Below are 15,743 nucleotides of genomic sequence, written 5' to 3' on the forward strand. Positions count from 1 at the left end.
TAAGGAAGCTTGGGTATGAGGATCTAGAGGATCGAGGTTTTTGCTTCCTAATATTAGGCTTGGATCTCTTGGTAGGTCCATATCAAAATTATGGGAAAATATAGGGTGTAAGTTGAGAAAGGATGGAAGATTTAATTCATGATAATTCTTTCCCATACCTTTGGTGATAGTGTAAGGCCCATATTAAACTTGTATGGGTATCCTATGGGTGATTGGGAGTTTCTCTTTCTACAAGTGAAACTATACATTGTCACTAAAGTTGTGTGGAACTATTGATGGTTAGAAAAATTCCTCCACTAGTAACAAAGGAGGATCACCTAATGGAAAGTCCAAAATAGAGGTGCTCTCATTTAGAGTAGTGATCTCCACTAGTATGTGGGCCTAGTTGTCACTAAATAGATTTCTCATCTAAAGGAGAATTTCTCTTTGAGGTTCCTCTTAATCCTAAATTAATTCTTACCTTATTATGCAAATACAATCCTATATTTGATCCTAATCTAACAATGGTAAAAGGTTGATTGCAAGTATAAAGTTACTAATGAATGCATGAGAGAATTCATTAGCCTCTTTTTTTTGTTTGTAATCTAGGTAAATATATTTATATTATAAAAAGACTGGGTTTACTATGATAACAAGCATGACTCAAATAACTGCATGGGAACTGAAGCAGTAAGAGACCTTCCATTTCTTGTTCCTAGTGATCAAATTTGAACCAAAAGAAAGCTAAACAAGCTTAACACCATGCTTAGTACGTATCCGTTCAATAGTTGCATGCCATGGATATACTGGGAAAAAAGAGAATCAAAACCATAAACACATATAGCCTAAAGCACCACAAAACCATAAAGACTGCATAGTAGTCATGGATGAAAACTAGACCAAATTTAGTGTCGAAGCTACTAATATAAGACTATAACGAGAGAGATAGCACGAGAGTTTCCTAGAGGTGTTTCTTCTCCTGGTGCATTAACAACTGTTGGATTGTGGGGTTGCGAGCCAAAACCAAAATCAAAACCGGACACCAAGGATTGTTCCACCTGAGTCATTCTATCATTTAAGTCATCTGGATTGTATCTTATGTGTAACAACCTGAGGTCAAAAGTTCAAATAATAAAGTTAATAAAGGAAAAATAAGACCAAGATCACGGGACACATATTCCAAGTTGAATGTTGGGGAAAACATCCTAGTGGGTGTTCATTTGGTTATTATGGCTAAGGGGAAATTGGAAAAAGGAAATTACAAAGGTATTGAAAAGGAAAAGAGGCATTAGTTGGAATTTTATTTATGAAAATAATGGAAAATAGGAGAAAAGGAAGGTGAAAGGTCACGGGTTGCATGTGAGGAGGAAATTGAAGGAAAATAGAGGAAAATTGAAGAAAATAGAGGTCTCATTAACAAACAGGCTTCTGAGGGCCAGTTCACAGCTTTTGAGAGATAAGCTTTTGTCAGTTCATTTTTGGAGCTCTCTCTCTATTCTCTTTCTCATACTCTTTCAAACATAGAGCATTCTTGGAGCACTCTAGCATTGGAGAAAGGAAGACAAAGGAAGGACAAGAAAGCAAAGGGAAGCAAGGATCAAGCAAGGAAGAGTTGGATCAAGCGACTACAACGAGATTACTTGCAGGTATTGAGTTGCATGCATGATTTCCTTGCTAGTTTTGGCATGCATGGTACATGCATGTGTGTATTTAGTTACCTTGTTATCATTGGCATCAGTTTTTTTAGGTGTGATAGTTGTTTCAGCCTTGCCTTGTCATTTCCAGATAACCATGGTGTGATGGGATTCTTTCATTTGGTTGAGCTGGATTGTCGAATGGTTTTGGAACCAGGTGAGGTGATCTTAGGAAAATTCCCAAGGGCCTAAGTATCCCTTGACTGGTAATGGCGAGATACACGGTAAAGCATGATGGTGGAGATATGAAAATTCCTCAGGGTATTGGTGAAGAATTCGGAGGCATCCATGCTTGTTTAGGGCCTAGTGATCCCTTGATCATTTTTGGCAAGATCGCGTAAAGACTGGTAGTGCATGTTTATTGTTTGGCCTAGGAATCCCTTGACCAGTAATGACGGGATATACGGTAAAGACTAGTTGTATAGATGAGGGTTTCGAGCATAAAAATCCCTTGGCCAGTAATGGAGAGATATGCATTAAAGCTTGATGAAGCCCTGGTTTGTTTTGTTGTGAGTCCCACATTCATGCTTGGAATATGGCACAAGGGTGATTGGCTGAAGAAAGATTTGGTTTAGCCCAATCTATGGTCGGGTGGTACGTGAAAGTCCCTAACTTGGATGGATTTTTCATATGTTAATAAGAGCTTTTTCCCCCTTGTATTTCATGAGTAAATGTACTTGTTATTACGTGGCTTTGATGGTTGATTTATCATTGTTATTATTCTGTTTATAAGCATGGTTTTATGACAAAATTTAGTTATGGATCTCATCATGTTTTGATTAGTAAATGAATAGTTAATGAATGCATGACCTAATATATGATATTGCAACTATTTTGAGAGGGCATTAGACCTTCTTGATGATTTGCATATAAGTATGAGATCCCTATGTTCAGATCTGTAATTACAACCTGTAGATTACTTGTTCATGATCTCTTTGATGGTAGTTCAGGTTAAGTCCTTGAACAAGATTTGAATTAAAGGCATTGTATTTGTGTTATTTACCATTTCTGAGAGTTTCATTAAGTTCTGGGCAAAGGCCTGGGTCCTAGCCCTAAAAAAGTGGCTCATATATCGGGGTCGCTGGCACAAAACTGAGTAAATTAGTCTACAGTCACTGGGAAGCAAGCTTGTGGGAGAGAATGGAGGGTTACAATCATTGACTTTCCTTGTCATGGGAGCGACTGAGAGGCAAAGTAAGTGAAAAAGCAAGTTAGCTCAGGGGTTGGGCACATGGAGTGGTTGGTTAGCTCCAGGGGGTCCTGTAGCACTCAAGGGAGGTTAATAAGGTTTCAGTTGGTTGATTCCACTTCCTTAACTGTACTTAGGGAGTTGAGTCATGTCATAATAACTCTTCGTCACATATTTACCTCGGTGAACCGGTAAGCTTGGGTAAGTGTGGGCGGAGGGTGTTACAAATTGGTATCAGAGTATGGTTAAACACTTGGAATGGATGGGCGAAATTCATTTTTCATGCATGCATGAAGGTTGTATATGTTCTTGATGTGTATGCATGGTGATGGTCATTGTTGCAGTTGTGTTGGCATGTAGAAGTTGATGATGTTGTTGTTGGGATGCGCTTGTCATGAATGCATGTAGGTTATATATGTATTTGTTATGCATGCCAGTGTATCTATGCTTGTCATGCATGCATTGTTATGGTCATGGTTGTCATGTGTGAGCTCATGGATGTAGTTGGTATTGTCATGCATGGTGTTGATATATTGTTATGACTATGATTATACGTGTATCGTGCTAATCTGGTTGATATTGCAAATGAGATATCTTCCCTTGAACTATACTAAGGTATGTTGGTTATGTTTATATTTTGGTTTATCTAACATGGTATACTTGCAGGAAGAACACGATCAAAGATGAATAGAAAAATGGTGGATTATAGTTCATGAGACTCTCCCTATAGATAAGATGAGAAGCTTGGTGATGGGTACTCTCCTAACATAATAGATACCTTGAGAATTTTGAAGGCAAAAATAAGAAATTGCAAAGAAGATAATGACAAAATCATTTAGTCACAAGAGAAACTTTCCAGGGCACAAGAGAAATAAGCAGAGGTCAATGAAGTTATCCTTTAAGTTTGTTAGAATTGTAGAGATAAGGACCACTTAGAATCAGTCATGGATAGGAGGACATGAGTAATGGAGCCTATGGTAGCAGATATCATGATGGTCACAGATGGAACAAGGATGATACTGTCAGGGATGGAATATTCTTGTATACACCTGATAGGATAGGCAGTGGACATGGGATTTATTCTAGTTTTGGTTCAGACAAGTACCATGGTTATAATCACTATCATCCTTAAAGGAGTAATAATAGGGGATTTTCCATATGAGTTCAAGAAAGCCAAACCACCTAAATTTGATGGAGAGTTGAAGAAGTCAGAGGATGCAAAGGCATGGTTGCTTGGAATGAAGAAATTATATGAGATGCATGATTACACAGAGAACATGAAGGCCATGATAGCTATTTTAGCCTTAAAGGGAAGATGTGAAGTGGGTCAGAGACATCAGGACAAAGGAGTTGAGTTTGCATGGACTCAAGAGACTTTTCAGGAAGAAGTACTTGTCAAAGAGGTACTATGATAGTAAATCCAAGGAGTTCTATGAGCTAAAGATGGGATCGATGACATATGTGGAGTACATGACTAAGTTCCTAGAGTTATTGAGATATGTACTATAGCTTAAGGATGAAAAAACCAAACTTCAAAGATTTTTCAGTGGATTACCATTAACATTTAAGGATCAGATTGAGTATGATGAGGCTCGGTCACTCGAAGAATTCATTTGGAAATTGAAGCACTATTATGAGCAACTAAATCTTAAGACAGAATCTCAACAGGGTTGGAAAGGGAAAGACAAGACTAAAGGTAAATGGAAACCAAAACGAACAAGACCTTTAGATGCAGGTGAGAAAGAGAATATTGTTCCTTACAAGAAGTTTAATGTGGTTGGAAAGGGACATGGGTCACAGCTTGGAGGCTAGCAGAATAAAGGTGAGGGTAAGGGAAAATTATAGTGTTGGATACGTGGCAAGGAGCATCTCAAGAGGGATTTTCCATTGTATTAGGGTGGCAGGCCTCAGATCTACAGTGCACAGGAAACAAAAATAGTTGGGGATGTTGGACAAAGCATTCCTCAAATATATGCAACATTGGATAATAGACAGGAAAATCACCATGCATTTATTATTGAGATGGATGGTGAGCTTTGTGATCAATTTGTTTCTATTTTGAATGACCTTGGATCTAATTATAGTTCTGTTAACCTTGACATGGTGGATAAGTGTGGTTTGAGAAAAGAAGTGCATGTAGAGTCTTGGTTAGTGCAGTTGGCTACAAGAACTAAGAATAGAATTCATAATTGGGTAAGAGCTTGTGAATTTGAGTTGAATGGTATGCTCACATCAGCGCATCTGAATGTACTTCCTTTGGGTTCATACAATATGCTTATGGGTATGGATTGGTTGTATCTTCACAGGACCAAGGTGGATTGTTATGAGAAGGCTATTGAGTGTTTGCATGATAATGGAGAACATAGAGTTTTGCAAGGTAAGAATAAGGCTACATTAGTTAGAATGGTTACAACTATGCAGACAAAGTTCAATCATAGGAAAGGGCGTGTGTTATTTGTAGTGCACATTTCTAGTGATAAAGGTAAGGATGTTGAGGATGCAAAAGTCTTGAACAAGTACCTATTTCTACAACAGTTTCAGGATGTATTCCTAGCAAATATTTCAAACTTACCTCATCACAGGGAAGTGGACTTTTCTATGAAGTTGGTACTAGGAGAAACACCAGCATCAAAGGCACCATACAGGATGATCACACTAGAGTTAGTGGAATTGAAGTTGCAGTTGAAGGAAATGCTTGACAAGGGATACATTAGGCCAAGTGTATCGCCGTGGGGTGCACTAGTATTGTTTGTGAAGAAGAAGGATGGTACTCTTAGATTGTGCATTGATTATAGGAAGTTGAACAAGGTGACCATCAAGAACATGTATCCGTTGTTGAGGATTAATGAATTGTTTGACCAGTTGAAGGGAGCAATGGTGTTATCAAAGATTTATTTGAGATCAAGATATAATCAGGTACGCATTAAATAAGAGGACATCTACAAGACTGATTCCTGGACTAGGTATGGGCATTATGAGTTCGTCGTGGTTCCTTTGGTTTGACTAATGTTCCGACTACTTTCATGTGCTTGATGAATAGTGTGTTGTGTCCTTATCTGGACAATTTTGTGATTGTATTCATTGATGATATATTGATATATTCTAAGAATGAGGAAGAGCATGTAAAACACTTAGTAACAATGTTGAGATTGCTAAGAGAGCATTAGTTGTATGCCAAGCTTAGCAAATGCGGTTTCTTTCAGACAAAGGTACATTACTTGGCACATGTTGTTTCCAAGGAAGGAATAACAATGGACTCAGAAAAGATAAGAGCTATCATGGAATGGGAAACTCCTAGAAATGTGGATGAGGTCAGATCATTCATGGGGTTAGCATGTTACTACAGGAGGTTCATCAGGAACTTCTCATGGATTTCCTATCCTATTACATCATTGCAAAGGAAAGGAAAGGAAAGAAATTTTAGTGGACAAAGGAATGTGCAATAAGTTTTGAGCAGTTGAAGCAGTTGCTGACAAATTCTCAAGTTGTCAAGATTGCAGATCCAGATAAAGAGTTTGTGGTGTGTATAGATGCTTGCAAGAGAGGACTTGGTGGATTCCTGATGCAGGAGGGATAGATGGTATGCTACGAATCAAGGAAACTGAATGAGCACGAGCAGACCTATGTGACACATGATCTTGAGTTGGAAATGATCATTCATGAAATGAAGATGTGGAGGCATTGTCTTCTTGACATGAGGTTAATTCTAATGAGTGATCATAGTGGGCTGAGGTACTTGTTTGAACAACCGAATCTAAATTACGAGTAAGCTAGATGGTTGGTCACAATCAATGAGTTTGACTTCGAGATCAGGTACATTAAGGGAAAATAGAATAGGGTTGCAGATGCTCTTAGCAGAAGAGTACAAGCAAATCACATAGAAACTATGAGTTCATATGGGATGGATTTACAACATCAGATCTTACAGGTAGGAAAACACGTTGACATGTACAGAGAGCTTAAGCACAGGATACAATAACAGGGTACAGGTGAGTAGGATGTGGATTATCATCTCACACCAGATGGTTTGGTGAGATTTAGGGAATGATCTATGTGCCATACAAAAACAATCTCACTAAGCTTATCTTGAGGGAATTTCATGCTAATCCATATTTAGATCCTCTAGTATATAAGAAGACATTGACAGCGGTGAATAATTTATACTATTGGCGAAATTTGAAGAAGGAAGTGGTAGAGTTTGTGGCTAGATGTTTGGATTGTCAACATGTAGGTGGTCTACTACAACATATTCTTATTCCAAAGTGGAAATGGGAATTCATTTCCATGGATTTCATTATAGGTTTGCCGAGGAAATCTAGACAACATGATTCCATCGCAGTTATGTTTGAAATATTGACTAAGCCTTAGCTCACTCCATTCCAGTGAAGTCTACTTATTCAGCTAGTGAGGTAACAAAGGTCTTCATCAGAGATACAGTGAGGTTGCATGGTGTTCCGAAGAATATTGTCTTAGAAAGAGATGATAAGTTCACTTCCAGGTTTTGGAAAAAGTTATTTGCAGGTTTGGGTATAGAGTTGGCCTTCAACACAACTTATCATCCACATACAGATGGATATACAAAGAGGGTCAACATGATTCTGGAGTACATGTTGAGAATATATGTCATGCATCAACAACAAAAGTGGGAAGAGTATCTTCCAGTGGTTGAGTTTGCTTACAACAATGGGTATCAGGAGTCACTGAGGATGAGTCTGTTTGAGGCACTTTATGGGTGGAGTTGTAATACTCTCATCAACTAGAGTGATCTAGTGAATAGGGTGTTGATTAGACTAGACATGCTGGTAGAGATGGAACATGAAATACAGGTTATCAAGAAGAATATAAAGGAAACACAGGATAGACGAAAGAGTTATGTAGATCAACACAGGGTATTTAAGGAGTTTTAGGTTGGGGAACATGTGTACTTGTGCATCAATCCCAAGAAGATATCCTTGAGGATTGGGTCATGTGTGAAGTTGACACCTCGATATTGTGGGCCTTTTTAGATCCTTGAGAGGATTGGACCAACGACCTACATACTTGCACCACCTCCGATAGTGAAAGTCCATGATGTTTTCCATGTTTGATTGCTTAAAATATATGTAAAGAATGTTGATCATGTTATTGATTGGTTTGTATTTCAGGTGGAGCTAGAAGGAGAATTCCAGTCAGAACCTTAATGCATTTTGCAATGGAAACAACTCATGCTCCGAAACTAAGCAATCGAGCAAGTTAAAGTGAAGTGGAAGCACTTTGGGCTCGATGAATCTACATGAGAGATGGGTGATCAGATGTGGGCTATGTATCCTTCATTATTTTCCAGTGAAGACAAATGAGTTTTGGTATATGTACATATTTATGTATGGTTGTTATTGTAAATACCACAATGAATTGTGTTATAAAGGTCCAATAAGTGGTATGGTTGTCATTTTGGTTTGCTTTTTAGTAGGTTGTTCAATGTAAATACTACATTGAGCTAAGTTATAAAGCTCTATGGGCAGTATGTTTTGGTTTTCAACGGTCTTGCTGGTTGTAGGTGTCATTGAACACTAAGGAAAGTGTTCCCCTAAGGGGGAGGGTTTGTAACAACTCTGCGGTTAAAAGTTCAAGTAATAAAGTTAATAAAGGAAAAATAAGACCAAGGTCATGGGACAAATATTCCAATTTGAATGTTGGGAAAAACATCCTAGTGGGTGTTCATTTGGTTATTATGGCTGGTAAAAGGAAATGGAAAAGGCATTGAAAAGGAAAAGAGGTATTAATTGGAATGTTATTTATGAAAATAATGGAAAATAGGAGAAAAGGAAGGTGAAAGGCCACAAGTTGCATGTGAGGAAGAAATTGAAGGAAAATATAGGAAAATTGAAGAAAATAAAGGCCTCATTAATAAAAAGGATTTTGAGGATCAGTTCACATCTTTTGATAGCTAACCTTTTGTCAGTTGAAGTTTGGAGCTCTCTCTCTTTTCTCTCATACTCTTGCACACTTAGAGCATTCTTGGATCACTCTAACATTGGAGAAAGGACGGCAAAGGAATGACGAGGAAGCAAAGGGAAGAAAGGATCACTTAATGAAGAGTTGGATCAAGCGACTACAACAAAATTACTTGTAGGTATCGAGTTGCATGTATGATTCCCTTGCTATTTTTGGTATCATGGTACATGCATATGCTTATTTGGTTATATTTATATCATTGTCATGGGTTTTTATAGGTGTGACAGTGGTTTTAGCCTTGCCTTTTCATTTCCAAATAGCCATGGTGTGATGGGGTTATCTCATTTGGTTGAGCTGGATTGCTGGATGGTTTTGGAACCAAGTGAGGTGGTCTCCGGAAAATTCCCAAGGGCCTAGGAATCCCTTGACTGGTAATGGAAGGATACATGGTAAAGCCTTAGGGTGGAGACAAGATAATTCCTCAAGGTATTGGTGAAGAAACCTGGAGGCATCCATGCTTGTTTAGGGCCTAGTGATCGCTTGACTAGTTTTGGCAGGATTGCGGTAAACCTTGATAGTGTATGCTTGTTTTTTGGCCCAGGAATCCCTTGACTGGTAATGATGGGATAAATGGTAAAGCCAAGTTGTATAGATGAGGGTTTCAGGCATATAAATCCCTTGGCTAGTCATGGCGAGATATTCGGTAAAGCTCGAGGAAGCCCTGGTTGGTTTTATTATGAGTCCCACATTCATGATTAGAATATGGCACGGGGATGATTGGTTGAAAGAAAGATTTGGTTCAACCCAATCTATGGTCGGGTGGTACATGGAAGTCCCTGACTTGGTTGGATTTTTCATATGTTAATAAGATTTATTTTTCCCTTGTATTTCATGAGTAAATGTACTTGTTATTATGTGGCTTTGATGGCTAATCTATCATTATTATTGTTCTGGTTATATGCTGGTTATAAGCATGGTTTTATGACAAAAATTAGTTATGGCTCTCATCATGCTTTGATTAGTAAATGAATGGTTAATGAATGCATGACCTAATATATGATATTGCATCTATTTTGAGAGGGCGTCAAACCTTCTTGACGATTCTTAGATAAGTATGAGATCCCTATGTTAAAATATATAATTATGACTTGTAGATTACTTGTTCATGATGTGTTTGACGAAATATCTGTCATGGTTAGGATGGGTTAGGTTAAGTCCTTGATAAAATTTTGAATTAAAGAATTTTTCTTTGTGTTATTTATCATTTCTGAGAGTTTCATTACGTTATGGGCAGAGGACTTGGTCCCAGCCCTGAAAAAGTGGCTCACATCTCGGGGTCACTGGCACAAACTGAGTAAATTAGTCTACAGTCGCTGGGAAACAGGCTTGTTGGGGCAATTGTAGGGTTACAATCACTGACTTGCCTTGTGATGGGAATGACTTAGTGCCCAAGTCATTGAAAAATCAAGTTAGCTCAGGAGTTGGGCACTTGGAGTAGTTGGTTAGTTCTTGGAGGTCCTGTAGTACCCGAGGGGGATCAGTAAGGTTTCAGTTCGTCAATTCCACTTCCTTAATTATACTTAGGGAGTTGAGTCATATCATATTAACTCTTCATCAAATATTTACCTCGGTGAACCAGTAAGCTTGGGTAAGTGTGGGAGGAGGGTGTTACATTATGTCCCAGAGAATTCGTATAATTTCTTCATGCCCTACAAATAGCTAGTAATGGTCCATTTTTTTTACCACAGATGACCATGTGCAACAAGGTATTGAATTGTCTGTGCACTACCAATGTATGAAGGAATTAGAGTCTCCTTTGATGGAATCTACTCGTATCAGAAGTCCATTTGTAGGTGGAACCATAAATTTTAGAATCTGAAAAGTATTCCCTGTCGCAAAATTCTTTGGCTTCTAGTTGGAGGATTTCGTTCCTGACTTCCGGAGGAACAATGTTGAAATGGTAGGCCACTGAATGCCAACCAAATAGACAATGACGATGTGAAGAAGATGTAACTACCGCACCTCCTCGACAACTGGGAAGATGACGTCAAGGTGCCATATTATGAGTCGCCCAAGTTGGAGTTGATCTAGATGGATGAAAGATAACTGGTGCGGTCAGGTAGGACCCTAAAAGCTAAGACTCCTCCCAAACTAGATGGAAATAATATAGACAGTAGACAGGATATGAAGTGTAGTCCTTGTCATAACCATAGGGTAGGGACCATGTAACGACATCATCAAGAACCTCAATGCCCACTAAACACACAAACCCTAGATCCACCCACCTCTGGTCAAACAAAATTACAATACCATTTACAGGCCAAACTCAAAACATTGAGTCACTGCCAATAAATCTAAACCATTATGTGAGGAAAGAGAGGTTAAAACCATAATGAGAATGTTCCCAGACACCATACACAACAAACAAGGATAGGACAACTAAATAGAATACCGAACAAATCATGTAATGGAGAGGAAGCAGAGGAAAATACAACGACGAGTTCAAAAGTAGGACCGTTCACTGTATTGTGGACAAACAAAATGAAGAACATGAACACCTACCACAAACAATCCCCACTCCAAACCTAAACCTAAACGAACTATGAAAGACATACATTGAAAATGATAAGGATGGCCGATAAAATATAGTTACCAGACCTATCACCAGTTCGCCCAGAAGTTGCGATCGAAGTCTAAGCTCAGGTATGAGGAACAAACGGTGGGAGTCAACAACCATGAAAAAACAAAAAACACCATCCTGTATCAAGACTGCCACCTTTATAAAGACAATACCTTGCTGACGAGCAACGTGGACGAGAACCTCAGTCTGTAGACAACATCACATAGGAGAGACAAGTGGGTGTGTGGTCATAGATATTGAAGCCCACACTTAACATTCCTAACATGTGTTCATTATTCTCAGATGCCACCATAAGAAAACTCGACTGCCAGAAACTATCAAACTAGGGAATCTCAGACGATACTTCACTACTACCCACTTGCACCTCTTTAAACCGACAAGACAATAACAACTATGATTAAGCTTGAAAAATGCAGGGAGGGCACATGTACACCACTACCGAATAGGTGGTGATGATATCTCCGTCATTAAGTTGTGCCACCTGATTGCCCATTGCTAGAGCACACATGTTAATCATGTGCTCTAGCATCTTGCCCTTCCATAAATGCACTCGCATCAGGGAGAAATAATTCATTACCCTTAATATAAATGAAAATAACATATTCAATTATCATACACAAAAAATAATTCATAAGGAAATGATATTGAATATGTTCCTGTAATAAAATAAACAACCAATTCATAATATTTCCTACATAAACAATTGATAGAAATGACAAGTTATAAGAATTTGCAAAAAAAAATGATAAATAATAGTGCACAATTGTTTGATATACAATGGATTAACTCTTCCTTGTATTCATCCTTAAGAATAAATCCCACAGTTTGTGGTACAAGAAAATCCTTCCAACCTTCAAATCTCTTATTGAACTTGATAATAATAAACAAGTTATAATATAGATTTTCTAAATCTTAGGTCTTCAATCTTTCATTTTCCTTTGATAAGACTGTACAAGTAAAAGCCTCGGATTTTCAAACCCCTCTAACTTGAAACCAAAGTCTTCTTTTATATAATCCTTCCTCCTAGCTTTTGATAAGACTGTACAAGTAAAAGCCTCGGATTTTCAAACTCCTCTAACTTGAAACCAAAGTCTTCTTTTATATAATCCTTCCTCCTAGCTTTTCATTTATTTTGTTTCTTCTTTTGTTACAACCACTTCTATTTTCCAACTCATGATTTGAGTTTCCTTCATAAAAATATCATATAATATCTTTTCAATTAGATTGTTACAAGTTTTATTTCCAATTCTAGATATTTTGTTGAATAAAAAAAATATATATTTTTAATACATGTGGTTTTTTCTCATTTCATATCTTGTACATGTTCATTTTTGTTGTTTGTCTCCGATATAAAATAAAAAATCATTAATAGCATTTTATGAGTTTTATTTGTCATTATTATTAGAATAAAATATATTAATGGAAAAAAATAAATAAATATGGGGAGCTTTGATAAAAATATTTACTAGCTCATGTATTCCTCTAGTCTTTTGGATTTTGTTTGTATTTTCCTAAAATAAGTAGAAAAAAAGTTAAAATAGAAGTTAAGCACTAGCAAAATCATCAATTTTTTTTTTTTTTAAAGATTAACAAGATCATAGTATCCAAAATAGATCTTTATTATCTCATTTTGTCCATATTCTTTGACTTCCAAAGCTCTTACAAACACTTGTATAATTTACAAATATGAAATTATTAAAAACTTAAATGAAATTATGAATAAATCTAATCAAAAACAAATTTCAAGATAAGTTAATTTATAAATAAACTTACACAATCACACAAGTTAAATAATAAATCCGAGCTATTAATTTAACCCTTCTTTTTTTAATATTGTGACCCTTTTTATTTTCTCAACAAGTTAAAGGGTTTTTCTTTGACCATTTTTTTGAACATTTTTACCATCCATCCAAATAAAATATTTTTCTAAAATGTTCCTCACATTCTCATCTTTTGAACGATCCATTTCTTACTTAATTTTTCCATCTAAAACTCAAGATATGGTTCATAGAAGTTAACACTCAACAACTATTGATTCACCCCTAGATTAATTTTGGGCCATTGATTTATAGGCTTATTTTTATCGCACATGTATTGTGGGAAGACATTTGACGTGTTTATATTATTTTTCCTGCTCATAATATTTTGTATATGATGTTATAAGAAGTGGGGAACTTGGATCCCATGTTAACATTTTGTCTATATGTGCAAATATAGGGGATTTAGAAAGGCTGGGATCCAACATATCTAGAACAATTGAAAAAGTTGCAAGTGTGAAACATATAGATCCACTTAAAAATCTCTTAAAAATCATGAATGTTGAGACACTTAAATGTCATGCAATGTGCAAACGTTTGGATGACCAAATGCCTTTATAAAATTCGGATATCCAGGACCTCCAAAAAAAATCTGAATATTTGATTTGAGAAATATTAGATGTCATGTAATGTGAAAGGTCCAGATGCTCGAATACCTCCATAATAAAATAAATAAATTAATGAAAACTAAAATATATAAAAGTTCAAAACCAACATGAAATTAAAAAAAATTAGAAAAATTTAAAATAAAATAAAAATGAAAAAAAACGTAAAAATGAAAACATGATGGGTGTTTGCATGGACACTTACTGTTGGGTAAGACATGAAAATCGATATTAGTTGTAGATATATATGCAATGAGTATGAAGAGGTGGTGCATCCAAAATTTGGATCTGGATTATATTCAAGATGTTCGGATATTTGTCTGCTTGGGGTAGCTCAATTGGCAATGGCCATGGAAATGAAGTCTCATCGAATCGAAAGTCTTGGGTTCAAATATTGTTCTATCCCCCCCAATCGGGGTGAGAAGTTAGACATGATGAAGATGTAGTCCTACTAAGCTTACAAAAAAAAGATGTTTGGATATCTGGAGATTCGAAATCTGAAACATCTTGAAAAATCACATAATTGAATCTCCTAGATCTAGATGGCCTAAAAATAAAATAGAGAGATGACTTAACGAAAAATTCCACAATAAATAATAAATATACATGTTATGGAATGTGGATTTAAGAGATACATCATCTTCCATGTCATCAAAATTTGACAATAGTGAAAAAAGTTTCAGGACCATAACTTTGTGTTCCGAAATCATAATGAGAAAAATAAAATAAAAAATATTTTTGGAAAGCATTCGACGAGTAGAAAATGCCAACAAACTCAAAATTAGGAAACATATAAATGAATGGAGATTTTTTTATAAAATTTAACTCCCAAAGATGAAGTTGTGTGTGTGTGTTATAATGAAGTTTGAGTATGCAGATTGATGACCAAAACCAATCATGAATGTAATAAAAAATAAAAGTCATAACAAAAGAAGATCAAAACTTACACGAATGTAATAAAAAAATAAAAGCCAGAAAAAAGAACATCAAAACTTACATATCCAATCCAACACTGAAATAAGTGAATTTAGAAAAACAAGAGAGCCAATAATAATTATTATGACAAAATAATAGAAAAAATATTGATAAGTATAAAGTGTGAAATAAAAATTATGAAATAAAAGTGAAATAAATTTGAACCTAAATAAAAGTAAAATAGAAATGAAATAAGAAATGTGAAAACAAGTAATGGGTTTCCCATGACATAAAATTATGAAACGAAACTTGCCAGAGATCCAATTTTGAAAATCAAAGGCAGTAAGAGAATAAATAGTTAAATCATAAGGCATTAAAAATAATTTTTTTGGTAAGGGGTCCATTTTCTTTTACTTATTTAAGAAAAATAAAATGGGTGGCTTTTGTGGTCACAACAATTGTTGTCACATTAGAAGAACCAATTATCTTTGCCAATAAAATTAGGTCCTTTACTAGAAATTTAAATGTTTAGAATAAGCCTATTAAGAAAATGAAAATTTCAATACTCATATCTATCACAATGACTTCAAATTTTGTGAAAGATATGAATCTAAATTTAAAGTACTTGATCTAACATACTGTTTAAAAAAAATAGAGGATGGAGAAATTTTTCATCGCTTTGCCAGTTTAAACCCTGCTCCTTCACATAATTGAAACCATTCTTTCTCGCAATTATTGATTCCATCTACCAAGCTCTACTTCACCATAAACATGATGAATTCTTTAGGGGGGAGCGACACTCCCTCCTATAACCAATTACGACCAAAGAAGGCTTCCACAACCATTCCAAAGCATTTCATGCTTAGGACGCCCCAAATCCCTAAGGAAACACAAAAGAAGTTAAAACCAATTAGCAAAAGAACACAAGGAATCCCCTGAGAAATGGAAGAAGAGCCCTAGGAATCTTCC

The sequence above is a fragment of the Pinus tabuliformis genome, chromosome 1_2, assembly GCF_031772625.1.
Source record: "Pinus tabuliformis cultivar Carrire ecotype Pingquan chromosome 1_2, CPIR1, whole genome shotgun sequence".
In the NCBI taxonomy this organism is placed as follows: Eukaryota; Viridiplantae; Streptophyta; class Pinopsida; order Pinales; family Pinaceae; genus Pinus; species Pinus tabuliformis.